Source organism: Cryptomeria japonica, chromosome 2 (genome assembly GCF_030272615.1).
Source record: "Cryptomeria japonica chromosome 2, Sugi_1.0, whole genome shotgun sequence".
Classification (NCBI taxonomy): domain Eukaryota; kingdom Viridiplantae; phylum Streptophyta; class Pinopsida; order Cupressales; family Cupressaceae; genus Cryptomeria; species Cryptomeria japonica.
In genome coordinates this window covers 4,087,291-4,105,069 of record NC_081406.1, presented here as the reverse complement: position 1 = coordinate 4,105,069, position 17,779 = coordinate 4,087,291, and positions in this window count along the sequence as shown.

Genomic DNA, 17,779 nt, shown 5'->3' with positions numbered 1-17,779 from the left:
GCTCGGGTCATTGGTTTGAATGGACACCGTAACCACCTTTGCCACACTCCACTCTCGATGCACCTTCGAGAACTCTTGAATTACTGTAACGTGCGGCAGCTGATGTGTATTACTCTCTGCTTCCAGAGTTCTTTCTTCCTCTTTACCATCTGTACTTTGTCCCTGTGTGAATCCAAGTGATCCAAACAAACCATGAGCATCGATTCTACTTTGGAAATCCTCGTAAAATCTTCCATAGCCAAGGATTTCTCCACTTTAATTTGTTTAATGTGGCTGCTGAATTGATTGATCATCTTTGCAGTATTTTCCAAAGTCTGGTTATCTTCCTTAAGCAATTGAACATCCACGCAGCGCAAATCCTTTTGCATAATTGTTCTTAAGGTTGTTAGTTCACCTCACAGATTGGCGGATTCGTTATGACCTTGTTCAATGATTTGGTTGCGCCACTCTATGCTTTCCCTACATATAAACATTATGTCCTCATTCAGCCCTGGCACTTGTCTTTCTACAAGAAAGTTCATCAAGCCACGTAGCGCTGGATATCTCGCATTTGCTTTGAAATCACCGCCCATTTAGTCTTTTCTTTTTACCACGAGATTAAATCGGCATCCAGTTCCTTGGTAACCTCATTAGCATCCTTGAAAATCTGAACTAAATCTGATATGTAATTGGTTCCTTGATGCACGATCGAGGTGAGTCATTTAGAGAAAATCTCTGCGATCATTTTCATTCGTTGAACCTCATCAAAGAACTTCTGATTCCTTGGGGATTTTGAACTAAAGGGGACCGAGCTCTAAGACAACGGCAATGGACTGTTTTGCAGGGCATGAATGTATTGGGCCATTTGCATTAAATTCTGCTTCAACTCAACCTTGTCCTTCTCATCCTTCCAGGTGCGGGAGATGATCCGTTTAGTAGAAGTCTCCAAATGTTTTACATCAACTGATGTGGTTCCGACCCCCAAATCAACCTGCTCAATGGTATAATCTGCCTCTGAAGCAGTGGCGGCATCCTTATCAGATGTAGGTTTGGCAATGACTGCAGTCCAGTGCTTTGTGTCTTCATCAAAACCAATCATTGTCTCCATTTTTAACCGCTTTGGCTTCGTGGATCTTCCCAAGCATTTACTTACAGCATCTTCCATCGACACCGAAATAGGAACCGCATTTCTTTTCCTGGTAATTGAGTCATTTAACCATTTAGGATCTGGTGTCAGTTGCTTAGATTGCATAGCTCTTGAAGGTGGTTGTGTAGCATTGTCTGCATTGGACCGGATATCAAGCACATGTGAATCTTAAGCAGTAGCATCTGAGTTAGTTAAGACCTTATCAGCATCCGAAACAGGGGTTGCCATATCGCACTGTACTTCCTCAGCGTCCAAATCGAGAATGAGATGAGTGGCAGGTGGCTAAAAGTTCTTCTTGTGCCTTGACCTGGTAACCCGACCACCAATAGAAAGTGCAGGTTCAGTGTCAAGTTTCTCTTCTTTAATCTTAGTCTGCCTTTTTCCTGCAACAGAAACAGGGATGTTAGTTAAAATAGAAGTTTTGCTTGCGGCCTTCCTCTTTCCATTTTTGTTTCTTGAACTGGTTGCTCTTGCTGGATGAAATCGGCAACTCCTAAGCCAATTTTCAGTTCTGCGAATTACGTTGAAAGTGCATGTCTGAATGCTATCTTCCATCTTTTTACTCTAGTCAACTTCAAGGAGAGGTTCATTATGTACTCGTTTCATAAACTCTGAATCGAATGCATCTTCATTATCAGTGTTGACACCTGAAGTATCCATTGGCAATTTCATGTCATGAATTTGTTTCAAAGTTAACCTGGACCAACTCCTCTTTCTCACTTCAAACTCATCTAGGCAATCTTCCCAATAATCCTCCAATTGGCCAATACATGTTGATTAGGCACTATCTTCTTCACATATTGGGCGATAAAACCTTTACTATCAAAGTTATCCCTTTTCACAAAGGTTTTCAAGTGAAATCTCTTAAACTCTAGCTCAAGATTTAGTGCATCAGAGACAGACCTACAACTGTAATGGCCTAAATCGGTGGGAAAAATTCCACTTGTGTCGGTATCTTCACCATAATCCTTCGCGACATAGGCTAGTTGCCTAGAAACTTCAATCAGGATACAGGAGTCTGAAACATACATGGGTAGCCTAAAGGGTTCACCTTTAAAACCTCCAACCCTTATGTAAGTGAAGTGATTAAATTGTGTAAAGAAACTACCATAGATTTTAACTAGTTCAACCGCTTTTGCAGACATTCTCCTATGCAAGTTATCCTGTAATTCAAAGGTCAACCTCCCAGTAAAAATGTCTTTCTAGCGAAGATAATCATCAACATGTCCTTTTAAAGTCAAATGGGGGTGATACTCATAAATTTTAATACCTTGAACCCATTTAGCATGGAATAATCCAGACCATTCACTCACACGGGCTAGCATATATAACAGGTATGAAGACATATAGAAATTCGGCATCCCAAGATAATTGCTCAAACCCTCACGCAATCTTTCTGCAATAATGAACCAATTTTTATCTAGAGTTACCTGAATGAAGAAATACATCCAGTCTTCCCAATAGAAGGAGTGTGAATTCCCCTCAACTCTGCTCAACAATATTACCAAATCTCTAATCGCAGGAATCAAATGCTCACGGGTTAAGGATCTTGGTAGCCTTGAACCCCCTTTTTGAAACTTCAAAAGTCAATTTCGCGTAATGACAGTTCTGTAATACTGCCTTTTCTTAGAATAAATTCCATAAGATTTTCCAATTGTCCAATCTTCATAGGGTTCCTGATGTGGGATAACCAAGGCAGCCATTACTATTTGTCTATCAATGGACAACAAAACTTCACCATTATTTTTCCTTATGCATCTGTTGACTTTATCATAGTGGTTCATGCATTCTAAAACCAATTCAGGGCAAGGAGCAGCTGTGGGAAATGCAGCTGCTTCTAATAAACCACTCTGCACAATATCTCTCATCATAGGATCAGTGGCTAGGTTCTGTACTCTTTCTAGGAAATCATCTAAATCTAGTTGCACTAAAGTTGTATCACTCAACTCTGGTAAGGAACTTACAACGGAAGAAGAGTTCACTAATTTAGGCAGAATGGGCCTCATGTCTAGCTCGTGATTTTCTCCAATTAACCCAAACAAAGAAGAAAAGGGAAACGGAAACAAACAGCTAACAAAATATCTAGAGCTTTTCTAAAACAAACTGCAACAATTAGGAAAGTTGTTTGAACATACCTTCCTCTGTCATCTGCAAACCCCCGTCGTAGTCAATTTCTTCCCGCTCCACAAACTCTTCTTAACACTTAACCAAAAAAATAAATGATAATCTCGACATGACAGCTACCCAATTTAAAAGCTGAGAAAAACTTACCCATGATTACTAGGAACTGTCCCCATTACTCTTCTCTCATGCGACCTTACTCTGAAATGATCGCGTTCGAGCATGCATTAAATGCCAAGTCACTTCGTATCTGACAATGCGGATCCCCACACCACACTTGCTATAAATGACATATTTCAAATCATTAAAGAAAGAATATTCCTCTTCTCTGCCACCGTTAACCTATCTTAAAATCTGCACCGCCACCTCATGCCAAGTCACATGATCTCCATGAAGCTTAAACGTCGAACTCTGAATCTTGAGAAACAAAACTGGCGTAAAACATAAAATTGATAAATCTTGAACTTTGAACCTTGAACCAAAAAGGTTCAAGTTCACGATTCAAAGAATGTGAAACACCGACAAGGACTAGGAAAGACTTAAAACCGCGCGGGAGGAAAAACTTTTAATACAACGCTCGTTGAACTTTGAACCTTGAACCAACAAGGTTCAAGTTCAAGGTTCAAGTTCAACATAGTGAAACTTAAAGAAAATAGCCAAGACTGAAGTACATGGGGAATTCTAAGCAAATGACTCAAAACGGACCAGATGGGGGAGTAACTCAAACAAGGAGACATATAGAATGGAAATTTTTATATGTGCCGCCAACAATGGTTCTGCATGGGGGTTGGAACTGTAAAGTACCAAGCAAGGAAACCTCAGAATCTCTGGCTTCGCAAAATGACTTAAAACAAAGGCTCGACTCACAACAAAACTGACACACCTATACTAACACAACATAATTGTATGTACAAACTAACAGGGGATGCCTGTTTACAATTGATACAATTTTAAGTCTTGCCCATTGTAGGATAGGGGTAACTCAAAGCCATCCTAGTAAGCAAGTTTAAAAGAATTGGGGCCCCTTACTTCATAAATTACATAAGGTCCTTTCCACAGTGACTCAAATTTGCCATGAGCGCCTTTCGACTCTCTCTTTTTATCCCATAATAACACCAGATCACCTTTCATGAACTTTCTAGGCCTTGCCTTCTGATCAAAAATCTTTTTAACCCTCATCTAATGTTTCGTAATCCTATCAACCAACTTTTCCCTCTCTTCCTCAATTTTGGTTAAGTACATAACTCTTTTTTCAAAGGAACTCTGAAAAAATGCATCTTCTACTACAATCTGCAACCCGGAACCCGCTAACTCTAAGGGAAGAGATATTTGAGCCCCAATGCCATATACTAACTCAAAAGGCGACATCCCTATGGCTCGTTTTGGTGAAGTTCGATCTGCCCACAAGGCTTCATGCAACTTTTTGTGCCAGTCTCTGAAATTTTCATTAACCAACTTCCTCATGATATTAATCAAGTTTTTGTTACTTGATTCTGCTTGGCCATTACCCTATGGGTAATAATCAGAAGCGTGTGCCAAATAAATTCCATGATCATAGCAAAATAAAATTAACTCAGATGAAGAGAAATTTGATGCATTATCTGTGACTATTTTCTGAGGAACCCCAAACCTGACAAGAATATTGTCCTTAAGGAACGTACACACAATCTCTGTAGTGGTCTTTTTCATAGGGATAGCTTCCACCCACTTAGTGAAATAATCAGTTGTTGTTAATATGTGAGTGTGTCCAGCACTGGAAATTGGGTTCAGAGGACCAATAAAATGTAACCCCCATTGTTTAAAGGGCTCTTCAATTACTACAGGTCTTAAGGGCAAGGCAGCCAGCTGGGGTTTTCCTGTGAACAATTTGCACTTCTCACACTTCGCCACTCATGCATACGCATCTCTGAACATTCCTGGCCAATAGTAACAGTTTCTCAAGGTTTTATATGTAGTAACTGTAAAAGAAAAATGACCACCGCACGCCTCATCATGAAACGTTTTCAGTAAAGCCTCTTGATGCGGTTTATCTACACACCTGAGAAAAGTACCATCCAAGCCTTTCTTGTATAATATGTCATCAAAAATAACGTACTTTGTAGCTTTCAACTTCAAATTATGTTTCTCCCTAGGAGAGAGATGACTTGGACAGTCTCCATAAGTGAGATAATAGGCAACATCGGTGAACCAGGAATCCTAATGACTCACAAATAGGGTTAAGGGTAGAGTTTCCTCCTCTTCAAACTTATTCTCCACCATTAGTTTACAAAGGCCTTGTCCTCTGACCAGCTTAGTGGGCTTGATATCCAAATTGAACTCCTGAATTTTAGAGACCCAAGATACTCTATTGTTGATACCAACATCTTGCTGAGTTAAAATACTTTTCACTGCAGAGTTTGGAACAAATACAGTTGAATGTAAATGAAGTATATAGTACCTGGATTGTTTCATGGCTTTCACTACTGTATAAACCTGCTTTTCTGTCTGTGAGTATTTTAACTCATGCTTCTTCAGAGGTACGCTCATGAAGGAGATTGGAACTTCCTCATTATCTTCACCCTTCTGCACCAAAACTCCAGACATAGTATGCTCTAATGCATAGCAATAAATACTAAAATCTTTACTAAAATCCGGGTTAACCAAAGTAGGTGCATGCGCAATTTCTCTCTTTATTTCCTCAAAAGCCCTTTTACCTTCCTCATTCCACTTAAAAGCTACCTTCTCACTCATCATATTTACAATATATTTAGTAGTCTCAGCAAAATCAGGAATAAAACGCCTTAGAAAGTTCACCTGTCCAAAGAAGGACCTCACTCCATTTTTGTTGGAAGGAAGACTGAGCTATTGTATTGATTTTACCCTTTGTGGATCTACCTTCACTCCCTCTTGAGAAACAATATGTCCCAGAAGTTTTCCTTCTGTGACACCAAAAACTGACTTTTTAGGATTTAATGATACTCCATGTTCTCTGCATCTCACCAATACCTTCCTCAAATCTCGCACATGATGTTTCCTCTTCTTGGAGAAAACTATCAAATCATCTAAATACACCATAATGATCTTGTCCCTCAAATACCCAAAGGAAAGGTCCATCGCTCTTTGAAAGGTCGCCCCTGCATTAATCAATCCAAATGACATTCTATTATATGCAAAGGTGCCCCAAGGAGTTATAAAGGTTGTCTTGTGTTGGTCTTGCTCTGAGACACTAATTTGGTTATATCCAGAGAAGCCATCCAACATGGACATCATCCCTGATCCTGAAACAGTTTGTAAAATATGGTCCATCGTTGGCAGGGGATAATTATCCTTCAGGCTTGCTTAGTTTAAGTTTCTGAAATCAACACAGATTCGTATTTCACCATTTTTCTTCCTAACAGGGATGATATTAGCAATCCAGGTGGAATGATGTAAAGGATAAATAATTCAGGCTTTCAACATCTTGTCAACCTCATGGAATATCGCCTCTGCTACTTGTGGATTAAAGTTCCTCAACTTCTGCCGGAAAGGATTGACACCTGGTTTCAAAGGAATGTGATGTTGGAAATTACCATCCCTGAAATTCTTTAAATCATCGTAGAACCACGCAAATACATCTTTGAACTCAACCAACAAGTTGATGAATCTTCTTTTTTCCTCTTCAGAACAGAACAACATTTTCCCAAATTAACAAATTTAGGATCCTCCTTAGTACCAATGTTAATTTGCTCATACTCACCAGAATTTTGAATTGCAAGAGCCTCTTTCTCCCCTTGCTTAACATACCCATCTTTCCTATCAAAAAGACGTTCAAGAGAAACTAAACCCTTCGGGATTTTATTTCCTTTCAACTGTAACATTCCATCATGCAATTCCTCCGGTGTATTGGGAGAAAACTCTTTACAGCTCACCTTTGATCCTTCATAAAACAAAGATGTAAAAACCTCAGCACAGTGTAAAAAGTTTTGAATCTGTCTATAATTTTCAAACACTTGCCAAGATTCAAAATTGTCAGGCATGCAGGGTCTATAAACTAGCTCCACCCTGTAGGTATCAGCTGTGAAATCTAGATGAGGCACTAATAAAGCTGCAGATACCGCCAGAGAATTCGCCTTTGAGTTAAACTCCCTTGGTACCGCTTCAATTGAGAAAGCATCAAATGCTTTGATCTCATCCCATATACGATTCCTGTAATGTTTCAATCTCTCATTTATAACAACAAATAAACCTCTCACTTGTTTTACAATAAGTTCAACATCACCTCTAACTTTCAACATTTTGATATGCAATCTCCTCGCTTCAGCAAGACCCAATAACAAAGCTTCGTATTCGGCCGTATTATTCATGTTTTGGAAATCCAATTTGAAAGCATAAGGAATAACTTTTCCTTGAGGAGGTATTAATACAACCTCGGCACCTGAACCAGAAGATGAACAACTCCCATCAAATTCTATAGACCAAAGTTCATCCGACATGCCTGAATCTATAGCCTCTTTCTCCCCTTGAGGATCAGTTGATATCATATAATTTCCAAAACCACAATCTTGATACAAAATCTGAGCTTTCGGATCATCTGAGGGAAAGACTGTGTATTTAGCTTTTGTTTCAAGGTGCAAAATAACTCTCTGTTTTCCAACTGTGATCATTGCCTGAGACCAATCCATTCTAATTTCCCCTCCCACATCTTTACAGAAGGTGCGACTCAACAACATGCCATAACTAGAGGGGATGTCAGCCACTAGAATTGTCAACTTGATTCTTTTGCCAGGGTGTGCTACTAAAGCGACCTATGCATCCTTAATCTGCCCTAATAAAGGAACCTGCTTGGAATCCATGGAGTAACATTTGCCAAAAGTCTTTGTTAAGGTTAGACCTAAAGATTTTGCTACAGCGGAGGGCATGACATTGTCTGATGCTCCTGAATCTATTATACAATTTCTCAATTTATGCCCATTAATATACAAAGACACATAGAAAGGTTCTAGCTTATTTTCAAAATTAGGTTCAATCAATTTGGCTTGTTGAGGAATAGTTTTTTATGACACTTTAGGGAGTACTAAAGCAGGACTAACATTTTTGTGTGCTAAAGAATTACCATTCACCGGCATTTGGGTTTCACTTGCTAAGGCATGAGCATCGTTTCCCTTGACAAAATCAACTAGTCTATCTAACTCCTTAGGGTTCAATTTCAGATACTCAGCCGAAGTGATCTGGACACATGATGACTTGCAAAATTCAATGATATCAAAAGGATTATTAAATGAATCAGAACTTGAAGACGCAACTTCTTGAACAACTTTTGAAACACCTCCATGATGATTCAAAATTTCCTTTTCTTTTACAGAGCTATGAATAGGTGTTAAAACATCTCGAGACTTCAAATTTTGTTGAGTTCTAGTAAGGATTGTATATGAGGAATCTTCCAAAGAGACCAACATGTTTCCTCCCCTTTCTGAGTCAGAGACATATTCCATATAGTGAATTTCAAAGTCGCTAGGTATACTTTGGGAACCTCCTTCATCAACTTCTAAGATTGTTTCTCCTTTACTGATCATTTGAGAAAAATGAACCATCTCTGGACATGAAGAACCATCATGTTCATCAGTTAAATGAAACACACATGAGTTTGTCTTAGGAGGTGGCAATTCAATAGCAAGTCTTTGTTGTGTAGGAGGCAATTGTAATTGTCTTCCTCCATTTCCCCCTTGTTGATTGGGATATCTTCTAAGAATGTCCTGGTAAGGTTAAGAATATGAAGCACTTGTTTTAGGAGCCTATCTTTTTAGGGCAATTACATCATTCATTAATCGTTGAATCGCAGGATCTGAAGAAGTAGAAGCATTTGCAACCTGAGAAGTAGGAGTTTGCACTTCTCTTTTCCACTTGCCTGCCATGATTAAATCATCTTCTAGACTTACAGCTGAATCTTTCATATCATCAAGAGTTTGTAAGCGCTCACGCCTCATCAAGAAACTTATTTCTGCAGGCATGGAGTTCATGAAGAAACACTTCATGTTTTCAGCGGAGGGTTTTTGTGCGGTTGGAATTTTATGGCAAAGTTTATTGAAACGAGCAACAAAGTCCCTCATAGGCTCTGTTATTTCCTTCTTTAATTGAGCCAGCTGAGCGATAAGCGAATTCTCATCCTTAGTCAATTTGAATCTGGCTTCAAAACTATCTGTTAAACCTTGCCAATTTGTAATAGTTCCATCAGGCAAATGATAGAACCAATCAGCGGCTACGTCAGTAAGAGTTTGAACAAATAACCTCACTGCCACATCCTCATGTTGAATTGCCAACACTCCACATGCAACTTTGAAAGCATTTAAGTGTTCAGTAGTGGTTGCTTTGCCATCTCCACTAAACTTAGGCAAATGTTCTTTCGCTCCATTAGGAAGGTTATGGGTTGCCCCCAAAGCTAAAGGTCTGATTGCGACACCCCAAGGATTGTTGGCCATTGCTCTAGTAGGATTCAAAGGGGTAAGGTTAATAACAAGTGGAGGTACAACACCATGTAAAGTTAAGGCTTGACAGATAGGTGAAGCGGTTGTTCTTGGTGGATATACGAGTCTACTTCTATCCCTTCTAGGTGTAACTTGAGAAACAAAACCGAGGTCTAAAAGTTCCTGGAAGGTGTGATGAACAATTCCCTCCCTTCGTTGTGACCGGGTATAAGGCTTGGACTCCAGTGTGAAAAGTGTAATCACATAAATCTGTCCATTTTAATTAAATAAATATTTGCTATTTATTTGATTAAAAATTCACTAGCCATCAGTTAATTAAATTAATATTTAATTAATTCATCTTCAAAACATTCTCCTATTAATTAAATAAATTATTCAATTTATTTTAATTAATTCATTAAACCAAATTCACAATCAATTAAATGAATAAATCTTATTTATTTAATTTAATCCCATTTCTTCTTTTAAATAAATAATTAAAAACATTTATTTAAATCATTTCCCCCCCCCACTTGCATTTTCCTGAAAATGTAAGTTGCAACCACAAGTTGAAATAAATTAATTTTATTTTAATTAAAATCTTATTTTCCCTCACCCACAAAGTCCACTTGCACTCCTAAACCCCCTTCTAGATTCTTCTAACCTCTTCGTAATTAGCCTAATTCATCCCCTAATTATTGTCACATTCCTAAGCAACTTGGAGTCACTTCTCAAAGACTTCAAAGTCTTTGAAAAGCATTAAATGCTTTGTGTGTTCAACAAATTAACCTCTAAAGTCTTCCAAACCACTTATGGCTCTTACATGACCATTTATGGTTAACCCCTAACTCAACCCTCATGTGACTCATGTGTCTCCTCAAACATTTATTTCTTTGACCATGGTTATCCCTTTAACCTTTGCACAAGAGTTTATCCATTGGATAAAAGCTTTATTCTTTGAATAAAGAATTTATTCACTCAACCCAACCTTGACCTTAACTCCCAAGTTAACTCTCAGGTCATGTCAAGCATTTAATGCTTATTCCCTCTCCTCTCAACCTATCTCATATTGAAACTTGTCATCCTGGGATTGGGTTGAAAGCCCTCACATGGATTGAATATCATTCAATCCTAACCCTTGTCGAGATTACTCAATCTCAACCATCCATTGCTCCATTTTTCCTATAAATAGAGCTCATTTCTTCATAATCCAGATCCTGAAAACTTGTATGCATCTAAGTTATAGAGAATTTTATTGAGCATTTAACATATTTTAGTCATATTCACTCTTTTGGTTAACTCATCTTTCTTTGGTTATTAAGATTGCACTTGCATACTTTTCATAATCATCTACAATCTTGAACCTCCATAAGGCATCCATAGTGCAAAAAGCTGTAGAGAACTACACTAATTTAGAACTTGGAGAGGAGAGAAACAAGGGAGAAGGAGCTAAGAGCATGGTAGAAGGTATTTGGAGATGCCTTGTTGTATTTGCTTCCATAGTTAAATATTTCATCATGTTTTTAGTGTCTCTTTTGGTATGCCTGCTTAGACTTGTTTTTGGTTGATTAACACTAACATTTGTCTTTGTTTCTTGTGTTTTTGTGTGTTATACGACCACAGGCTTTTGTCTAACATTGTCCATTTTGTAGAGCATCATTTGGTGAACCCGACGTGAATCCAACAACATTTTTTTTTAACAAACTAACTTTTTGACTATTTTGCTTGACACACAGGTTGCGCTTTAGTGCTATTGAAATTTGATCTTTTAGCCAATAGCGCTATTGTCTCAAATTTAGCGTTATTGCCCATGTTATAGCGCTTTTGATTATTAAGTAGCACGTTTGTCCATAGTTTAGCGCATTTGTATTGTTGTCTAAGTCTTGTTCTTTAGCACTTTTGTCTATATTTTCGCGCGTTTGTGTTAAGTAGTGCTTCTGTTTTTACACTGAGTGGCGCTATTGTAACAGAACATTGTAAAAAAGGCCATGTAACTAATAAAATAATTTTTCTTAGACTTGTGGAAGCCTACCATAGGTTCGGATTTTACTAACTTTTCATTTCATGTGCAGGTTTTAAAACTAACTCCTTTTTTTTGCTTAAAATAAAAAACACTTCATTTGGTGCTCTAAAAATCACAACACAATTTTGTTTACTTGCAATTTAGGAAACAAATCTTCATTTGGTGCTCTAAAAATCACAACACAATTTTGTTTACTTGCAAGTTAGGAAACAAATCTCTATTTGGGTGCTTAAAACAAGACAAGGCAAAATCTCATTTCTTGCATCAAATTTAAGAAAATTCACAATCAACACTTCAATTTTTGTCCAAATAAAAAGAACAATCAACTTGTCTTATTTTGCAAAATGATTTACTTCATGCATACGTATTTCAATTTCAGTTGACCAGGATTTCAAATTCCTAGTTTACTCAAACATATTGCCTTTGAAGTTAAAAAGAACATCATGGTTGTTGGAGCAACATCTCCAATTAGATAGAACATCATTGCAATGACAAGTTAAAAAGAACAAGTGTATTTTGTGTTTGGCACACTTGTGCAAAAGAGTTTGTCGAGTGGTCCTACTTCTAACACACACTATCCTCTCCCTTGGCTTTTGTGGTCCTAGGTGCATGAGAAAAGTGTTAGTAACACTCAAATTTTATCTTTTTAAGAGAGGCCTTTCAAGAGATACATCACTCTTGGGAACGACCTCGCGTGGTAAATCCTTTGAGCTGCTATAGAAATCAGGTGAGAGTAAAAGTTGTAGCCTTGGGTATATTTGTTCCTACAATGTAACTTGCCAAAAGGACAAATGGGCCCCACCACAAGTTACAAGGCTCTTAAGTGAGTCACTGCAGAATGAACTTATGTCCAAAAACATCCAAAATTACTAAACACCTTTAAGTAGTAGCCCACCCATTCTATTGATTGAGGATATTTGTGAGAAGTTCAGTGCAAGAGCATAGACGGTTTTGCTCCCAAGATACTCGCCATACATATTTCCTTGAGTAGAAACATAGCTTTTTGAAAGGTTACTTGTAGCCCGATAAAAGTGGTGACTCCCCCATCATAGGGTTCATCTATTTGTTATGCTCATGCAAGACTTAGTATATCACATCCTTACCTGCCAGGATAGGATTCATAAGGTATGTAGTACCAAAGTTGAAGAAATATCAAGATGTGGGCTGAAATTATCGCAACTGGCCATTTGACCTTAGGGATAAAGAGTGTTTGAAGTGTTTTTGTTTTTGAGTCAAGACCAGTGCAAATTGAGTCGACTTCGGGCTTTGGAAACATCTAAAATACATTTGAAGGAAAGGGTCATAAAAAAGTTCAAAAGATTGGGTTAATCTAGACCCATACTTACTTGTGCCTTTTGAGGAAACATTCTTGTGTTTGTGTTCTTGCTTTGTTTTCTTGTCAAAGAAACATCATAAACCCAAATCAAAACAAGTATTCATCCAACACAACATTTTCAAAAACACAAAAGATAAAAAACAAAGAGCAAAAATCAAAAGTATCAAACTATATGACCATTCTTCACATCTTGAGAAAGAAGAATCTTCATCAACACATCAACTTGAAGAAAAAACCATTAAGCTCGAAGGATTTTATCAAAAGGAGGAAATTCTTCTATCTTAATAGACAAATCTTTGTCTCTTATAGAACCTTCTTATGTCACATGCGTCTTTACCTTCAAGGGAAATCAAATGAGTTTGATCAAGAATCATTAAACCACAGAGCTTTTACTCAATATAGAGCTTTGAGTTATCATCAAAATAAGGGAGGCAAGATCAATCCTACCTTCTTTCCAGATATTTGTATCACACATAACTCGGCTAGGGAAGAACCACCAGCCCCTTAACAAGAAGAGGAAGAGTTTATTCCTTTTGTAACACAAAGTTTCTATTGAAGTTCACATCTCATCCATTATCATATTCACATCTCATCAAATCTATTCCAACTCTCAAAACATCAAAAGGTTTTTGTCCTAAGTCTATTTCAATATTGCTTGAATCAAACACAATACATTACTTTTAGAGTGTCTCTACATCTAGGATAACTCATCCTAAGAGGCATTTCTACACAGGTTAAAACTAGTCTCTGAATGTATCCTTTCATTACTAGGTAGTTGAGTCTGTAATACATCTCATATTTCTCTACACCTTATCACATCAAACTTTGTCAATCCAACACAACAAGTAATTCAAGAAAGAACTTTGGTAACATCTACCTTTAGTGCTAGGGATCTGTATGCAAAGCACTTCACCAAACATCAATCTTTCATTTCATCACCAACTCATCATCATTTTCATCAAACTTCAACAAAAACTTGTAAACAAAATGGCTCATACTAGGTCTAGGTCTAGACAACAAGAAATTGAAGAGGAAGAGGAGGAAAATATCAATGAATTCCAAGAAGCCCTTGGAGGAAATGTAAATGATGACAATCCAAGTACTCCTACTCTTGCAGCAATAGAAAGGGCACAACACAACCCTCTCCTTAATAGAATTTTTGACGAAATACTCAGGAGCAATGCCGATGCTCACTTTTTAAGACTTGCTCAAGAGGGGGCTAAACTACCCTCTGACTTTGATGTTGCACAACTAAGGCAAGCATCAGAATGCCAAAGTTGCAATGAGGATGAAAGAGGTCGAGATCACATCAGATATAACCTTCATCAAGGTAATCCCCCACCTCCTCCTCCTCCAAATGAAATATACATGTTGCGGTAGCAAGTAAAAAATCTCACCCAACAACTTCATAGTGGTGTAAAAACCAATCAATTTTCACTCAATGATATTTGTCTCTATCCCTTTGATAGGAATCTTCATATGCCACCTTTCCGCAAGGGTTTGAAACACCCAAGTTTGAAAAGTACTGAGGAAAAGGAGATCCTCGTGATCATGTTAGAGAATTCCATTCAACTTGCCTCGAAGTGGCATACGAGGATACATACCTAATGCGACTTTTTCCCCAAAGCTTGGGAGGAACAACCACATCATGGTTTTCCCAATTACTAGGTGACATTAGGACATTTGAAGAACTCATCCAGAAATTCCTGGCACATTACTCACACAATATTGAACGTGATTTCACCATTGCTGATCTATGTAACACTAAACAAAAACCAGGTGAGCTATTTTCAATCTTTCTGCAACGATGGTATCAAATGTCTAGCAAACATTCTCTTCAGTTACCTGAACAAGAACTAGTGGAAATATTTATTTCCAACTTAAATGACGAAATGGAATTTCACCTAGATGTAAAAGACACAAACTCTTTCAATGACATGATCACCAAAGGCTTAAAATGTGAATGAGCTCTCATTAAAAAAGGGCTTATCAAAATATATAATGAACCAAAGGATGGCCCTCACCCACGCTTCAATAGTGACAAGCCTAACTTCTGGAACAAAAACAAAAACATCGTCAATGACGGGGTTGTGGATGCAAGAACTATCAAAAGTGCACAACCTGTGGTTCGATTTGCAAGACAGAACCCCCCACCCAAGAATAACACAGTTGCTCCTCCAAATCAAGGACGCAATACATCTCAAGAAGAACCCAGACAGCGCCAACAAAATTTTAAACCAAAACGAACATACACTCCCTTAGGGGAACCCATCAAAACAGTGTTACGTCAGTTGGTTTCTCAAAATCTAGTTACCTTACCCAGAACATCAAATTATGAAACTCAAGTCAAACCTTCATGGTGGAGGGATACTGAACATTGCGATTTCCATCAAGGGAAAGGGCATAAGACAAGAAATTGTCACAGATTGAAAGATCTTATTCAGGATCTTATTGACTGAGGTGAAATTGAAATCGAAAGACATGACCCAAAGACAACAAACAATGATCATCTCATGTTTAAAAATCCACTTTGATCACAAGATCAAAGGGGTCCTTCCACTTCAGGGAGAAACACAGATACCACTGATTACATGCAAGCCGCATATAATTACACTGTGAATCACCTATATGATGCCAGTGAATGGATTGCAACTATTACCATAAAAAATCCCAGCTCCACTTGCAATTTTGTTACACGTCGCGGAAAGATTGCCATAAAAGAAGCCCCACAAGGCACCCCATCTATCCCAAAGCAGTATAACCTTGTGGAACAGTTAGACAAAATGCCCGCACTGATATCTATCTTAGAGCTATTGCGCCTATCTCCTTCCCATAAAACAATCTTGGATCAAGCTCTCCAAGAGGCGTCAGTCCCTACAAACCTAAATACAGATCAGTTCCAAACCATGGTTGGAAATCTAAGGTCATCACCTTGTCTCACTTTCTCTGAAAGTGACAACTCATCCTTCCAGCAACCTCACAACGCCTCACTCCACATTGAAGGGTTTACCAACCAACATAGGATCAAGCGAGTCTTGATCGATAATGGAGCAGGCCTAAATATCTGTACGCTACAATTAGTCACAGCTTTGGGATATGCAATTGAATCAGTGGATCCCCGCAAGAAGATCACAATCAAAGCCTATGATGATGCAGAGCGTTCATCTAAAGGAGTTGTTGTGCTACCAATCCGAGTGGGCCATGTGGTGAAACACATCATCTGTCAAGTTCTGGACCTTCCTATACCATACAATTTATTGTTAGGAAGACCTTGGATACACGCCATGCAAGTCGTTCCATCCACTTACCATCAGTGTATCAAGTTCCTGCATAATGGTGTAGAAATCACAATCCTGGGCGATGCAAACCCCTTTGCATATTGTCACAATATCAGTCATCAACCAGAGATTACCATTCCCAACAACATAGAAGCCATCTCATCCACATCATACGTAAGTACAACCTCTCTTTCCTATTCAAACACCACTATACCCAAGCAAGAGAAGCTCAAGATGAAAATAGCAGAGGAAGGTCCCGGGGAGTACAATTTGAGTCAACTCTTTTGTGTTGGACAAGTGCCTACTTCTCCTAGAACTCATGGTAAACCTCAACGGTTACTTCAAACACCACTGGTCAAGCCACCATGCAATTTGACGCCATTCATCCTTGGAAAGAGTCAACAAAGAAGAAACCAGAGATGAGGACTTAGCAGAATGGATCTATAAAGACCCAATCACCGCGGACATCTCACAAGCTAAGCTTCCCACAGATCAGTATGGCAAAGGCCTTCTCATTATGCAAAGAATGGGTTATGATGGTCAGAGTGCTTTGGGACCTTGCAAGCAAGGAAGACATGAACCTCTATAGCCAAAATTAAAGCCCATAGATAACATAGGCTTAGGCTTTCAAAAGGAGATCCTTCCTAAACTCAAATTCAAAGAAAAATCAAGAAAACATCTATATCAACCTATTACAAAGAGGTCACCTTTGGTTATATCAGCAGCACCATGCACCACACCAACTGTCCCATTAAGGCTAAAATCCCAGCAAAACCATCTACAACACCCATCATCCCACCAATCAAACCAGCAATCCCATCAACTACAATAACTGCATCAACAACACCACTGGCACTATCAGAACCCCCAATAGTATCGACAACACCGACAATTCTAGCAGAAGCAATAGAGTCAACACTACCAATACTCCCCATATCGGATTCATTGATCCCCATAATCCTTCCTGCAGCACCAATCATTTCATCTACAAAGGTACGTCAATCGATCACACTTGCAATGTTTAACTCAAAGGATATCCCAGTATGGTATAGTAATCAGATACTGGAAAGCGACTCAGAGACCGACTCGCATGAGTGGGAATTTGATTCTGTCTAGCTTAATACTTCAGATGAGGAAGACACATCACTACCTCCACCTCACAAAGACATCCCTGCTTACGGAGAATCACAGATAAAGACCTCTTGGGTTCCTAAGCTGGAAACTTCTTCCACAGACCCTACGTCACATCCTATGCCTGATTTTGACAAGGAGAGTACCATCAACGACCTTCACCACAACGTCTTAACCCTCACTGACACATCTAACGAACTTAACCTAATCGATGAGGTGATGCCCATTATCCATCCTAAACTCATTGAATGGAACCAACCTAATCCCCCATGTCTTGACCATTTCCAAAACGATGAGGCAATCATTGACTTTTTGGAACTACGGGATAACATACCAAGCGAGGAT